At 45.8% G+C, this 13,160-nt stretch overlaps 1 protein-coding gene and 1 long non-coding RNA gene across 4 annotated transcripts in view; both read left to right on the forward strand.

The window, feature by feature from the left end:
• Nucleotides 1–630: 630 nt before the first annotated feature.
• On the forward strand, nucleotides 631–8,345 carry LOC129710379 (uncharacterized). 2 transcript variants are annotated; one of them, XR_008725671.1, is made up of 3 exons: nucleotides 631–1,427; nucleotides 3,418–3,574; nucleotides 7,823–8,345. It is a non-coding gene; the product is annotated as an uncharacterized LOC129710379 (long non-coding RNA). The 2 variants fall into 2 exon arrangements; XR_008725672.1 differs by lacking the exon at nucleotides 7,823–8,345 and adding an exon at nucleotides 4,810–6,812.
• A 1,520-nt stretch (nucleotides 8,346–9,865) lies between these two features.
• The window catches only part of LOC129710381 (gap junction gamma-1 protein-like), a 164,582-nt gene continuing 161,287 nt past the window's right edge, over nucleotides 9,866–13,160 (forward strand). The window contains exon 1 of one of the 2 annotated variants that reach the window (XR_008725673.1): nucleotides 9,866–11,002. The gene's annotated coding sequence lies outside the window, so the exon portion shown is untranslated. The remainder of the gene's footprint in view (nucleotides 11,003–13,160) is intronic. The other variant, XM_055657338.1, reaches the window with a different exon arrangement.

Raw genomic sequence — 13,160 nt, forward strand, 5'->3', positions numbered from 1 at the left:
CTATTACAAATCTCAAATTGTGGAGTACAGAGGCAAATAAATAAATGATGGGTCTTAGTCCCAAACATTATGGAGGGCACATGCATTTGCAAAGACAATCTGGAGAACGATGCAAGGGTTCTTATCACGGTTTATCCCAAACAGCTCTCCGTAACAAAGGACTGTTCCCAGGGACACTTTCGAAGGCGGACACCAGTTGCTGCTGGAAGATCATGAACTCGGTGAAAGACGTTCTTTGTTGACCTCCCAGCAGAGACTTGTTGACCTCCCAGCAAAGCAAGATGTCCATCGGGGAATGTTGCCAACTGGCCCGCTGCAGACGGCAGGAGTACGTGCTGAGGGACACACTGAAGCTCGGTGCAGCCAACGCCAAGGCTCTGTGGGGGAGAACCACAGTCTAGGGTCCTTCCGCTGCTGGACATCCGGTGGGATGGGATATCACCCCAGGGGGGCTACATGGATGGCAAGGGTGTTTGGCATGAGGATAGTTTGCAAACACTACCAAAGGTAACACTAATGAATGTCGAGACACTGAGAATATCGGAAGAGTTTTGACATTGTTTTTGTTTTGTATATATTTTTTATTCTGAATAAAGTTTATATTGGGGAAGTGTTTTTATCGGCGTTCTCCAGAGATGCTGCCTGACCTGCTGAGTTACTCCAGTACTCAGTACCTTTTTTTCTGTAAACCAGCATCTGCAGTTCCTTGTGTCTACCTCAGACAAATTTGGTGGTTTTCAGAGGTCAGAATTTTCTTACAGGGATCTGAGAGACAGACTGAAACAAGAGACTGCATTTGCTGACATCTTCTGAGGAAGGAAGGTTCAGTCCATTTTCAGTCACTAAACATTGCCTAGTCCACTGAGTGCCTCCAGCAGTGTGTGTTTGTGAAGATAGGAGTTAAATAATCACTGGAGCACCCATTGCTCTTGCAAGCGAGGGGCCACCAGTTTGTTTAAAAGTCATCAGCGTGCACATATTTGATTATATACACTGAGTGCGGTTCTGATTTATTTACCGAACGAGTTGCTCCAGTCCTGGTTTTATTCTTCTCCTCCCCAACTATTCTCATCTAATGTGCATTTTCCTTTACTTACATCTCTGTATTAAGAGTTCTTGTTTCCAGTGAGTCTCGGAAAAGAATGTGGGTTGGAACAGATTGAAACCCAGCATTTTGTGTTCAAAGACCCAGCAGCTTCAAGACACTTTTCATTCTGAGGCATGTTCTGGCCAATTTTGGAACTGAAATGGAAAATGAGAAATGCACTACTACAGAAACATGTTCAAGACAAAGTAGAACTTGTACTTTAGTAGGGGTGACACTGTAACGCAGCTGGTGGAACTGCTGCCCCCCAACGCCGGAGACCTTAATTCGATCCTGACCTCAGGTGCTGTGTGTGGATTTTGCACATTCTCCCTGTGATCGGGTGAGTTTCTTCCGGATGCTCCGGTTTCCTCCCACACCCCAAAGGCTTGAGGGTTTGTAAGTTTGTGGCCTCTGTTAATTGCCCCTAATGTGCATGGAGTGGTTGAGAAAGTGGGATAACATCGAACGAGTGTGAACGGGTGATCGATGGTCGTCGTGGACTCGGCAGGCTGGAAGGCCTGTTTTAAATGCTGTATTTTTCAAACAAACTGAGCTACTGAGGAGAGGCAGAGAGGAAAAGTGAGGAGTTAATTGCACTGTGGTATGCCCCACTTCAGACCAAACCTTTGTTCCAAACAATAAGGATTGACAATGGACAATAGATAATAGGTGCAGGAGTAGGCCATTCGCCCCTTCGAGCCAACACAGCCATTCACTGTGATCATGGCTGCTCATCCACAATCTGTACTCTGTTCCTGCCTTCTCCCCATATCCCTTGAGTCGGCTTTAAGAGCTCTATCTAACTCTCCCTTTAAGGAGCTCTATCTAACTCTCTCATGAAAGCATCCAGAGAATTGGCCTCCACTGCCTTCTGAGGCAGAGAATTCCACAGATTCACAACTCTCAGGGTGAAAACCTTTTTTCCTCATCACCGTTCTAAATGGCCTACCCCTTATTCTTAAACTGTGGCCCCTGGTTCTGGACTCTCCCAACATTGGGAACATGTTTCCTGCCTCCAGCGTGTCCAATCCCTTAATAATCTTATATGCTTCAATAAGATCCCTTCTCACCTTCTCAATTCCAGTGTATACAAACCCAGTCGCTCCATTCTATCAACATATGAAAGTCCCACCATCCCTGGAATTAACCTCGTGAACCTACGCTCCCTCATTAGCAAGAATGTCCTTCCTCAGATTTGGAGACCAAAACTGCACACAATACACCAGTGGTGGTCTCACGAGAACCCTGTACAACTGCAGAAGGACTTTGCTCCTGTACTCAACTTCTCTTGTTACAAAGGTCAACATGCCATTAGCTTTCTTCACTGCCTGCTGCACCTGCATGCTTACTTTCAGTGACTGATGAACAAGGACCCCCTGATCTTGTTGTACTTCCCCTTTTACAAACTAGATACCATTCAGATAATAATCTGCCTTCCTGTTTTGCCACCAAAGTGGATAACCTCACATTTATCCACATTAAACTGCATCTGCCATGCCTCTGCCCACTCATCCAACCTGTCCAAGTCTCCCTGCATCCTCCTCACAGTTTACACTGCCACCCAGCTTTGTGTCATCTGCAAATTTGTATCCCTTCATCTAAATCATGAATGTATATTGTAAACAGCTGAGGTCCCAGCACGGAGCCTTGCAGTACCCCATTAGTCACTGCCTGCCATTCCGAAAGGGGCCTGCTAATCCCTACTCTTTGTTTCCTGTCTGCCAACCAATTTTCTATCCATGTCAGCACCCTACCCCCAATACCATGCACTCTAATTTTGCCCACTACTCTCCTATGTGTGACCTTATCAAGGGCTTTCTGAAAGTCCAGGTACACGACATCCACTGGTTCTCCCTTGTCCATTTTCCTAGTTACATCCTCAAAAAATTCCAGAAGATTAGTCAAGTACGATTCCCCCTTTGTTAAACCATGCTGACTCGGACCGATCCTGTTACTGCTATCCAAATGTGCCGCTGTTTCATCTTCATTGGCTGACCTTGCTCTTTCCTGCTTTTCCACTTTTTATCAGATCCAGCTTCGTACAAAGTTAGAGGCGGGTCACAAGAATGCAAAGAAAATGTGTATTTATTAAACCCTTATTTCTGTAGAGTACTGGCAACAAAGTCAAGCATATGCTAACAATTTAGGAAGTACTTTGTGTGCGATGGAAATTTATAAATTGCTTTGCACTACACTAAAGACTATTATGAGGCCTAATGATAGATAGTGTCGACATTTTGTACAGAATTACTCACAGCATAGCCCTGCCAAGAGACTCTCCGCTTTTCCATTCAATCGATTTCCATTTGGAATGATCTGCTTGAATTTAGGGTGGCACGGTGGCGCAGCGGTAGAGTTGTTGCCTGGAGACCCGGGTTCGATCCAGACTACGGGTGCTGTCTGTACGGAGTTTGAACATTCTCCCCGTGAGCTGCGTGGAGTTTCTCCGAGAACTTCGGTTTCCTCCCGCACTCCAAAGACGTCCAGGTATGTAGGTGAATTTGCTTGGTAAATGTAAAAATTGTCCCTGGTGTGTGTAGGATAGCATTATTATGCGGGGATTGCTGGTCGTCGCGGACCAGTTGGGCCGAAGGGCCTGTTTCCGCGCTGTGGCCGCACTGTGGCTCAAAGCTAAACTAAACTAAATAAGTGGCACAGCAGCGCAGATGGTAGAGTCGCTACCTCAAAGCATCAGAGAACCGGGTTGAACCCTGGCCTCAAGTTCTGTCTGAGTGGAGTTTGCAATGCGTGGGTTTTGCTGGGTGCTCCAGTTTACTTGCACATCCCAAAGACGTGCGGGTTCGTAGGTTGATTGGTCTCTGCAAATTTCCCCTTGCGTGGCATAACATGTAACTAGTGTGAATGGGTGATCGATGGTCGGCATGGACTTGGTGAGCTGAAGGACCTGTTTCCATGGTATCTTTCAATCAATGAAAAGTACAATTATTGAATGGTGTTTCTTTCCGAGAAATGGGAGTGTAAGTGTGTACGGAGCAATGTCTGCTGGATGAAAGATATGAAGATGATCAACAAAAGCAACAGTTATATAAGGTATTTAAGAAGGAACTGCAGATGCTGGAAAATCGAAGGTACACAAAAAAGCTGGAGACACTCAGCAGGTGCAGCAGCATCTATGGAGCGAAGGAAAAAGGCAACGTTTCGGGCCGAAACCTGAAGAAGATCTGAAGAAGGGTTTTGGTCCGAAACGTTGCCTTTTTCCTTTGCTCCATAGATGCTGCTGCACCCGCTGAGTTTCTCCAGTTATAAAAGGTATCCAACATGACATGGGATTCAATAAAATTATAATGGAATTACAGGTTAGATAACAAACAAAAGGCTATACACTAGATCACCCATTCATACTATATCCCTACATACAATATACATATTTGAACGGAGACGAGGAAACACTTTTTCTTACAGAGAGTGGTGAGTCTGTGGAATTCTCTGCCTCAGAATTCTCGGGATACTTTCAAGAGAGAGCTAGATAGGGCTCTAAAAATAGCGGAGTCAGGGGATATGGGGAGAAGGCAGGAACGGGGTGCTTGGTTCTTGGTTTCTTGGTCCTCCAAAATATTCCAAATGGAATTTAAACTGGAGGGGATGATCAGCCATGATCACATTGAATGGCGGCGGTGCTGGCTCGAAGGGCCGAATGGCCTACTCCTGCGTCTATTGTCTATTGTCTATCCCACTTGCTCATCCACTCTGTACACTCTTAGGGCAATTTACAGAGGCCAATTAACCTACGAACCCACACGTCTTTGGGATGTGGAAGGAAACCGGAGCACCTGGAGAAAGCCCATGCGGTCACAAAGAGAACGTACAAACTCCACACAGGTAGCACCCGAGGTCAGGATCGAACCAGCGTCTCTGGTGCTATGAGACAACAGCTCTACCAGCTGTGCCACTGTGCCGCCCAAAACATACAGTGTCACCCTGTGCTGAGAATAAGATTTATCATCAACCATGACACATGAGGAACTGAGGATCCAGAATAACTTATTGCAATTCCACACGTTGATGGATTTATAGTGATGGAATATCTCTCACAAATTTGACCAAACATACTTTAAAAAAACAGCAAACTAAATTAATTGGGAGTTATCTCGAATGTTACAATCAAGCCAAGCACAGTGTAAGATACATGATACGGGAATAATGTTTTGTGCAAGGTAACACCCATAAAGTCCGATCAAAGTTAGTCCAAGGGTCACCAATGAGGTAGATAGTAGGTCAGGACTGCTCTCTAGTTGTGGTAGGATGATTCATATGCCTGAGAACAGCTGGGAAGAAACCCTCTGAATCTGCAGGTGTGCGTTTTCACACTTCCATAACATTTGTCCGACGGAAGAGGGGAAAAGAGGGAAAATGCTGTAAGTGGACTAATAAATATGTGTTGTATCTTGACGTGTGTACGACTCAACTCATTACACCGCCCATCCCATTAAGTCACCACATCCCAATAAACTGTTCAAGAAGTGTTTAAAGTAGTGCAGTATATAATATTGTTTACGGCAGAGAGAAAGAAGGCTATTCTAATTGCAAAGAGACATGTTTAATATGTGATTTTGTGGTGGATGGGTTTTGTGCATCAGTGTCTCTGTCCAGGTTCACGGCTATACAAGTATGTTCACTACAGTGCTTGGCTTCATGGCTTGACTATATCTGTATGCTTAGAACATATCTGGAATAACAAATCCCCTTGGATTGCAGGAGGCTGAGAGATGATTTTATGGATGTGTATAAAATCATGAGGGGAATAGATAGGGTGAATGCAATCTTTTACCTAGGGGATTGGAGTCTAAAGCATGAGGACATAGCTTTAACGTGAGATGGGAAAGATTTAATAGGAACTTGAAGGGCAACCTTTACACACAGAGGGTGGTTGGTACATGGAACAAGCTGCCAGTGGAGGTGATGGAGGCAGGTACATCAACACATTTAATAGACATTTGGACAGGTACATGGATAGGAAAGCTTTAGAGGGATGTGGGCAAAATGTGGCGAAAGTGACTCGCTTAGATGACATCTAGGTTTGCATGGACATGTTGGCTCAAGAGTCCTGTGGCTGCATTGTGTGACTCTATAGCTCCATGACAAGAAGAGATGTGTTGACAACATTTTGCATTGTGTCATCTTCTCTTCCCATTCCCAAATGCATGCACGGTTCACCTGTTTGTGAATAATACATTTATTTTCCCCTCTGCATTCCAGAGATTGTACATCTTCAACTTCAACTAGAATCTCCTCAGTCTTGCTGCTGGAAGTGCCTTCTGCCCATTGAGTCTACTCTGCCATTCAATCATGGCTGATCAACTTCCCTCTCAGCTCCATTCTCCTGCCTTCTCCCCATAACCCTTGACACCCATACTAATCAAGAACCTATCAATCTCCACTTTAAAAATATTAATTGCCTTGGCCTCCACAGTCTTCTGTGGCAATGAATTCCACACATTCTCCACCCTCTGACTAAAGAAATTCCTCCTCATCTCCTTTCGAAAGGTCTGTCCTTTTATTTTGAGGCTATGACCTCTGGTCCAAGATTCATAGGGGAAACATCCTCTCCACATTCACTCTATCCAGGTTATTCACTATTTGAGGCTGGAAGCCGGAAGAACGGGAAGATAGATGGGAATTATGAACACTGTGAAGGAGTTTTTCTCTACAAATGGCTTAAGTCCAGAGTGTTTTATTGTCATCCGTTTCAAATCAGAACAATTAAATTCTTATGTAAACGCAGTACACACCATAATAAACAACAAAAAGAAGTAATCAATATATAAAAAAAACAATATATTGCAAGACAAAAAACAATGATCCCAAGTTCAATCAAGGCAGTTGATGTTCATAATGTTCAATAGCCTGATGATTGTTGACTTTAGTTTTTGTTTAGTTGAGAGAGACAGCAGGAAACAGGCCCTTTGGCAAATCCTTGCCGACTAGCGATCCCCGCACATTAACACTATCCTACACAGACTAGGGACAATTCACAATGATACCAAGCCAATTAACCTACAAACTTGTACGTCTTTGGAGTGTGGAAGGAATCCAGAGCTCCTGGAGAAAGGTCCCGCAGGTCACGGGGAGACCATGCGAACTCCGTACAGACAAGCACCCATAGTCAGGATCAAAGCCAGGTCTTTGGTGCTGTAAGGCAGCAACTCTACCGCTGTACCACCATGCCGCCCCCAACTTACGTTATCAAATTCACACAAACAGTATTTAGGCACATTGGATGCTAATGGACTTAACTGACTACTGGATGCCACAACAAAGTGGACTCAAAAAGAACATTTTAGAATCCATCTATATCACAGTAAGATGTCTATTTATCTTTTTTTTTGTTGAGCCTAAATTAAGTAGACATTGACCAATGTAATGCTGTGTGATCTGGTCTGTAGACATCTGTGCATTCATTCTTGGTATAAACAACACAAATTTTCCACCTGACCAGTTTGTAACTGCTGCCAATTGTGGATTCCAATTCAATTGTTGAACAAGGTCAATAAACATTGATAATTCTAGTGAGGCATCTGGGGCCAGGGGAGATTACTGTCGGTAACGTTCCAACAGAAGCCAGCAACTCTTAGATAAGCACGTCCAATACCTGACATATATCTGACGACCTATGCTGGACTCCACTTGCCTTGATGTAATCATAAAGAAAGCTCGTCACCACCTCTCCAACAGCAGATTTGGTATGTTGACAAATGCTCTCTTGAACTTTTACAGGTGTGCAGTAGAGAACACATTGGCTGGTTGCATCATGGCCTAGTTTGGCAACACGAACGCCCGGGAACGAAGAAAGTTATAAAAAGTGGCAGACACCACCTGGTCCATCATAGATACTGATCTCCCCACCATCGAAGAGATCTATAGGAGGTGTTGCCTCAAAAAGGACCCACACCACCCTGCCTACAAAGAAGGAGGCCACCACGGCAGATGCCTCCCAGGAGGTCGCGGAGAAGTCGGGCGGCAGAGCCTTGCGGGTCGGTGGAGCCTTGCGGGTCGACCCACGGTTGGCAGTACGGCGGTCGATGAGGGTGCTGACGGTTGAGGAGGGGTCACGTGGGAACTGGAGGGCGGGTTGCCAGGAATAAAGGAGGACCCAGCGTGGGGAGACCGCCATGAGGAGGGAGGGGGACGATGACAAAGGAGGACCTTGCGCGGGATACTTTGTAGTTCTGTCAGCGCCCTTTATGTGGCATCTATTTACCTTGAGTGTGTATGCAAGCAAAGAATTTCACCCAGACTTGCCACATGTGACAATAAAGCATTCATTAATTTATTCATAGGAGTCTGAAAATGTTGACTGCCAGGTTCAGGAATAGCTTCATCCCAAAACCCATCAGGTCACTACACTAACATCAACTATGAACTTCCATGGAAAGTAGACATAAATGCTGGAGAAACTCAGCGGGTGAGGCAGCATCTAGGAATAGGCAACATTTCGGGCTGAAACCCTTCTTCAGCAGAAGGGTTTTGGCCCGAAATATTGCCTATTTCCTTCGCTCCATAGATGCTGCCTCACCCGCTGAGTTTCTCCAGCATTTTTATCTACCTTCGATTTTTCAGCATCTGCAGTTCCTTCTTAAACAACTTCTATGGACGTTTGGTTTCTATTCTACTGGTATTGTGGTATTAATTTATAGATTTTTTTGTTAATGATGGATTATCTATGAGTTTAGCATTCATAGGCCTGTTATGCTGTTGCAAGTAGGAATTTCATTGTTCCATTGTGGGCACATATGACAATTAAACTCTTGATGATCAGTAGTTCAAGAGGTTAAGCGTCTGGGAGGTTTCCTTCAACCTTTATTGTCAATATAAAGCAGAATTCGTCCAATGTATGAACATTTGAATTGGAGCTGGGTTATGATACTTGCTGCTCCACTGTTAATAATATCACAGCCAACCTCTCATCCCCTTGCTTATCAAAAATCTCTCTAATTAAAAAAATATTCCGACTTTCCCTTTGAAGAATAGTTCCAAAGATTCGTGTTCTCCAGAGCGAAGATTTGTAGCCTGTCAGTCTTCTTGGATGACCCCTTATTTTTCAACAGTGATCCCGACTCTAAATTCTTTGAGATTGACAGTTTTGTTTCGAGATGCAGCAAGGAAATGAGTCCTTTGGCCCACTGAGTTCATGCCGACCATCGATCACCCGTTCGCACAAGTTCTGTTATTTCACTTTCTCATTCACTCCCTACACACAAGGTACAATTTTACAGAGGCCAATTAACTCACAAACCTGCACGTCGTGGCAATGGCGTAGGGTGGGTTTTGAGCGCCCGGGGCAGTTTAACGTTTTGCGCGGGGGGGGGGGGAGGGGGAGGGGGAGGGGGGGGAAGGGGAGGGGGGGAAGGCACACGTTTGTGGTCTCTTCCTTCGGGGGATGCGACTTCTTTTGTCGTATCCCCCGTCTCTACCTGCGCCGAGGCCTAATGGCGGAGCTGGCGGCCTCGGAGCTGGTGCAGAGGCAGCGGCAGCGGCGACCAGAACTCGGAGCGGGGACAGCGACAGCGGCGGCCTGGCCTTGGAGCTGGGGCGGCGCAGCGTCGGCCTGGCCTCGGAGCTGGGATGGCGGCAGCAGCCTGGCCCGCGCTGTTTTTATACTCACAGCTCCAGGTAACCCCTTCTCGTTCCAACGGCTCCCCGGGCCTCTTAATTTTATTTAAAAAATTTATCCAACAATTTTTTTGCGTCCCTAAAAATTTAGCGCCCGGGGCAACCGCCCCTCTGGCCCCCCCCCCACGCTACGCCACTGCATCGTGGGCATGTGGAAGGAAACTGGAGCACCCGGAGGTAACCCACGCAGTCACAGGGAGGATGTGTAAACTCCACACAGCCAGCACCCGAGGTCAGGATCAAACGAGATCTCTGAAGCTGTGAGGCAGCAGTTCTACCATCTGCACCACGGAGTTGCCTTTAAGATTTGTATTTGCTGTTTTAATCAGGATTCTTCTAGTTTCCAGCAAATGCATTCCTAGAATACACAAAGTAACTCAGGGGGTCAGGCAGCATCTCTGGATAACGTAGATAGGTGATGTATGAGGTCCAAGCACATTCAGACTGATTCAACCAAAGATCATATAAGGCTATATCTCTTGCTCTCTAGTACCTATGGATTCAGCTGATCAGGCTAATCCTATCCATATTCTCCAGAGATGCTGCCCAAAGATCTAGTATCTTTGATGCTGCCTGAGGCACTGAGCTACTCCAGAAATTTGTCTTTTGGTAGACACAAAATGCTGGAGTAACACAGAGGGTCGGGCAGCATCTCTGGAGAGAAGTTTCTGGGGGCGAGACCCTTCTTCAGACTGCTCTTTTGTTTGGTGTCTTTTATTTTAAACCAACAACTGCAGTTCTTTGTTTCTACAAATATAATCCCGGCCTGTCAAATCTCTCTTCATTAGACAATTCCGAGTATTAACCGAGCAAACATTCTCCAAACAGCTTGATGCCCACTAACTTCCTAACCTCTGAGCTGCTTCCAATTTATTCACATCATGGAACGCTCCGGATCCCATTTATCCATGACAGGGTTTCTTTAGCTCCCGGTTGCTTCGGTCCAGACTCGCACTCACACACACACACATTCACAAAATGGGAGCCCCTTTCTCGCATTAAGCGCAGCCTAACCCCGACCGACCACTGATGTGTGGAGTTGCTCGATGTCATCGCTTTACTGGGCGAGAGTTGTTGCACGGGTCGGTGCCGCACTGTGGAAGTATGTGGACGTTTACCTATGTGGGGGTGAAACTCTGCCAGTCATAAATAGACACAAAAGCGTTCCCACCACTGACGGGCCGTGTGGTTTTGTGAGTCAGTGGCTGTGAAGGAGTCTTGTCTACAACTCCCCATGGCGTGAGTTTGAATAGCTGGCTGCAAGTTGATGGACTATTGTTGGAGGTAAGGCTGATTGGAAAACTCCGACCGACAGTAAACTGTTTAGGCTCGCCGTGGCATTAACTATCAGCGCTTATAATCGCTTATCACAGCCACCGGGAGCAGCGGAAATCTAAGTAGCTCTAACGCTATAATGCGTGCGGGGGGGAGTATATGCTCCAGTGTGTGTTGTGAAAGTTGGAGACTGTCCGTTGTGTTGGAGCTCCATCAAGTATGTCCATTCTGTCCGCTTCTGAAGCCTTTGCGTTTGTCTTTTGCTTTTTAAATCATATAACTGGTATCGGACTGAAAAATTATTCATTTTCTTTAAGTCGGACCATGACATATTTCAACACGAGGGAAATATACTGTTGTAGGAACGATACGATTCAACTTTATTTATCCCAGGAGGGAAATTGATCTGCCAACAGTCATAAAACACAAGAGACGTGAAATTTAAGCGACGAGTGGAAAGGATGGGGGATGTGCAAATATTGGGGAGGGGAGAAGAAGAGGGGTAAGGGGAAGGAACTGGAGATGCTGGTTTACACTGAAGATAGACACAAAATGCTGGAGTAACTCAGCGGGACAGGCACTAGCATCTCTGGAGAGAAGGAATAGGTGACGTTTCAGGTCACGACCCATCTTCAGTCCGAGTTTCCCGCGGAGTTACTTCAGGTTTTTGTGTCTATCTTCAGGGAAATATACTTTGCATGTTCGTTGTTTGTAAACGTGACTTGGCAGGAGCCACGTCGTCCCAACAATGTCAGTCTCCACAAGACGCTGAGATCACTCCAGTTTTGTGCAGCAGCTTCTGAGAGCTTGCAAACAACCCAAAGGCGTGTAACTGAGGCTAAAACTAATGCCGACTTTCACCTGATTCCTACACAATCCATTGATTTTTATCTTGTATCCTATTTTCCACATTGGAGCACAGCCACTTGGGCAGCTTACAACCCAGCGGTATGAATATTGATTTCTCTAATTTCAAGTAACGCTTACATTCCTCTCTTCCTGCCCCTCCCTGGCCCTCGTTGTCCTGCCAGTTCCACTGTTTGCAGCCATATATTCCTTTGTTGTCCCCTCTTCTACAGCCAGCAATGGACCATTGTGTACTCCACCTTTCCTTGGTCATCTGTTCCGGCTCTGATTTGTTCTGAAGCTTTTCACACTTCTAGTTTCCCTCTCCCCTGACTAACTGTCTGAAGAGGGGTTTCGTCCCGAAACGTCACCTTTTCCTTTTCTGCCTGACCCGCTGAGTTGCACATGCATTTTGTATCCGTCGTCGGTGTAAACCAGCATCTGCAGCTCCTTCCTACACACTCATCCAGCCCGCTCCCTTCTAGCTCGGGATGTTTAATAGAGACTGTTTCATCTTTAACTTGCTTCGTAATACATATGTGTCATTCTGCCTTCTATAAGAATTTGACATTGTTATAAGCAAAGCAGTATCGTATTTGAGCAGAGTAACTGTATAATATGACTGATATAAATACAGAGACAGAGAGTCATAGAGTGATACAGTGTGGAAGCAGGCCCTTCGGCCCAACTTGCCCACCCGGCCAACATGTCCCAGTTACACTAATCCCATCTGCCGGCGCTTGGTCCATATCTCTCCAAACCCGTCTAACTGTTTCTTAAACGTTGGGATAGTCCTAGCCTCAACTACCTCCTCTGGCAGCTTGTTCCATACACCCACCACCGTTTGACCCACAAACAGTTAGACCATTGGTTTTAGGTCTAGGAAGACAGAGAGCATTTCTTCAGGGAGTCAGGGGGGGAATTCCAATTAAAGACACCTCTAACAATGGCTCTCTACATTTAAGCAGAGGCATCAATGTGCATTCCCCAAAAGACTGAACCTCTAACAATGCTAGAGCTCTCCGTCCATGTTAGTTGCAGAGGCTAGTGCCAACGCAGATAAACGCTATGTTCATTCCCCACCTGCTAGGCGAAAAAATGAACTCTGAAGGCAGAACACCTACCGTTGATGCCACGTGTGTCCTGTGCTAGAGTGTTGTGCGCCTTTGCGCACACCACGTGTCAAACGTTGGGATGTATGGTTCCAAACGAAAGGGTTTTGATTACAAACAAATACCCTATTGCATAAACATACTGATGATGGAAGAGTCCACGAGTCAGAGTCTCTGTCCTTTAGACATGCCTTTGAACCAGATACACA

Source organism: Leucoraja erinacea, chromosome 27 (genome assembly GCF_028641065.1).
Source record: "Leucoraja erinacea ecotype New England chromosome 27, Leri_hhj_1, whole genome shotgun sequence".
Lineage (NCBI taxonomy): Eukaryota > Metazoa > Chordata > Chondrichthyes > Rajiformes > Rajidae > Leucoraja > Leucoraja erinaceus.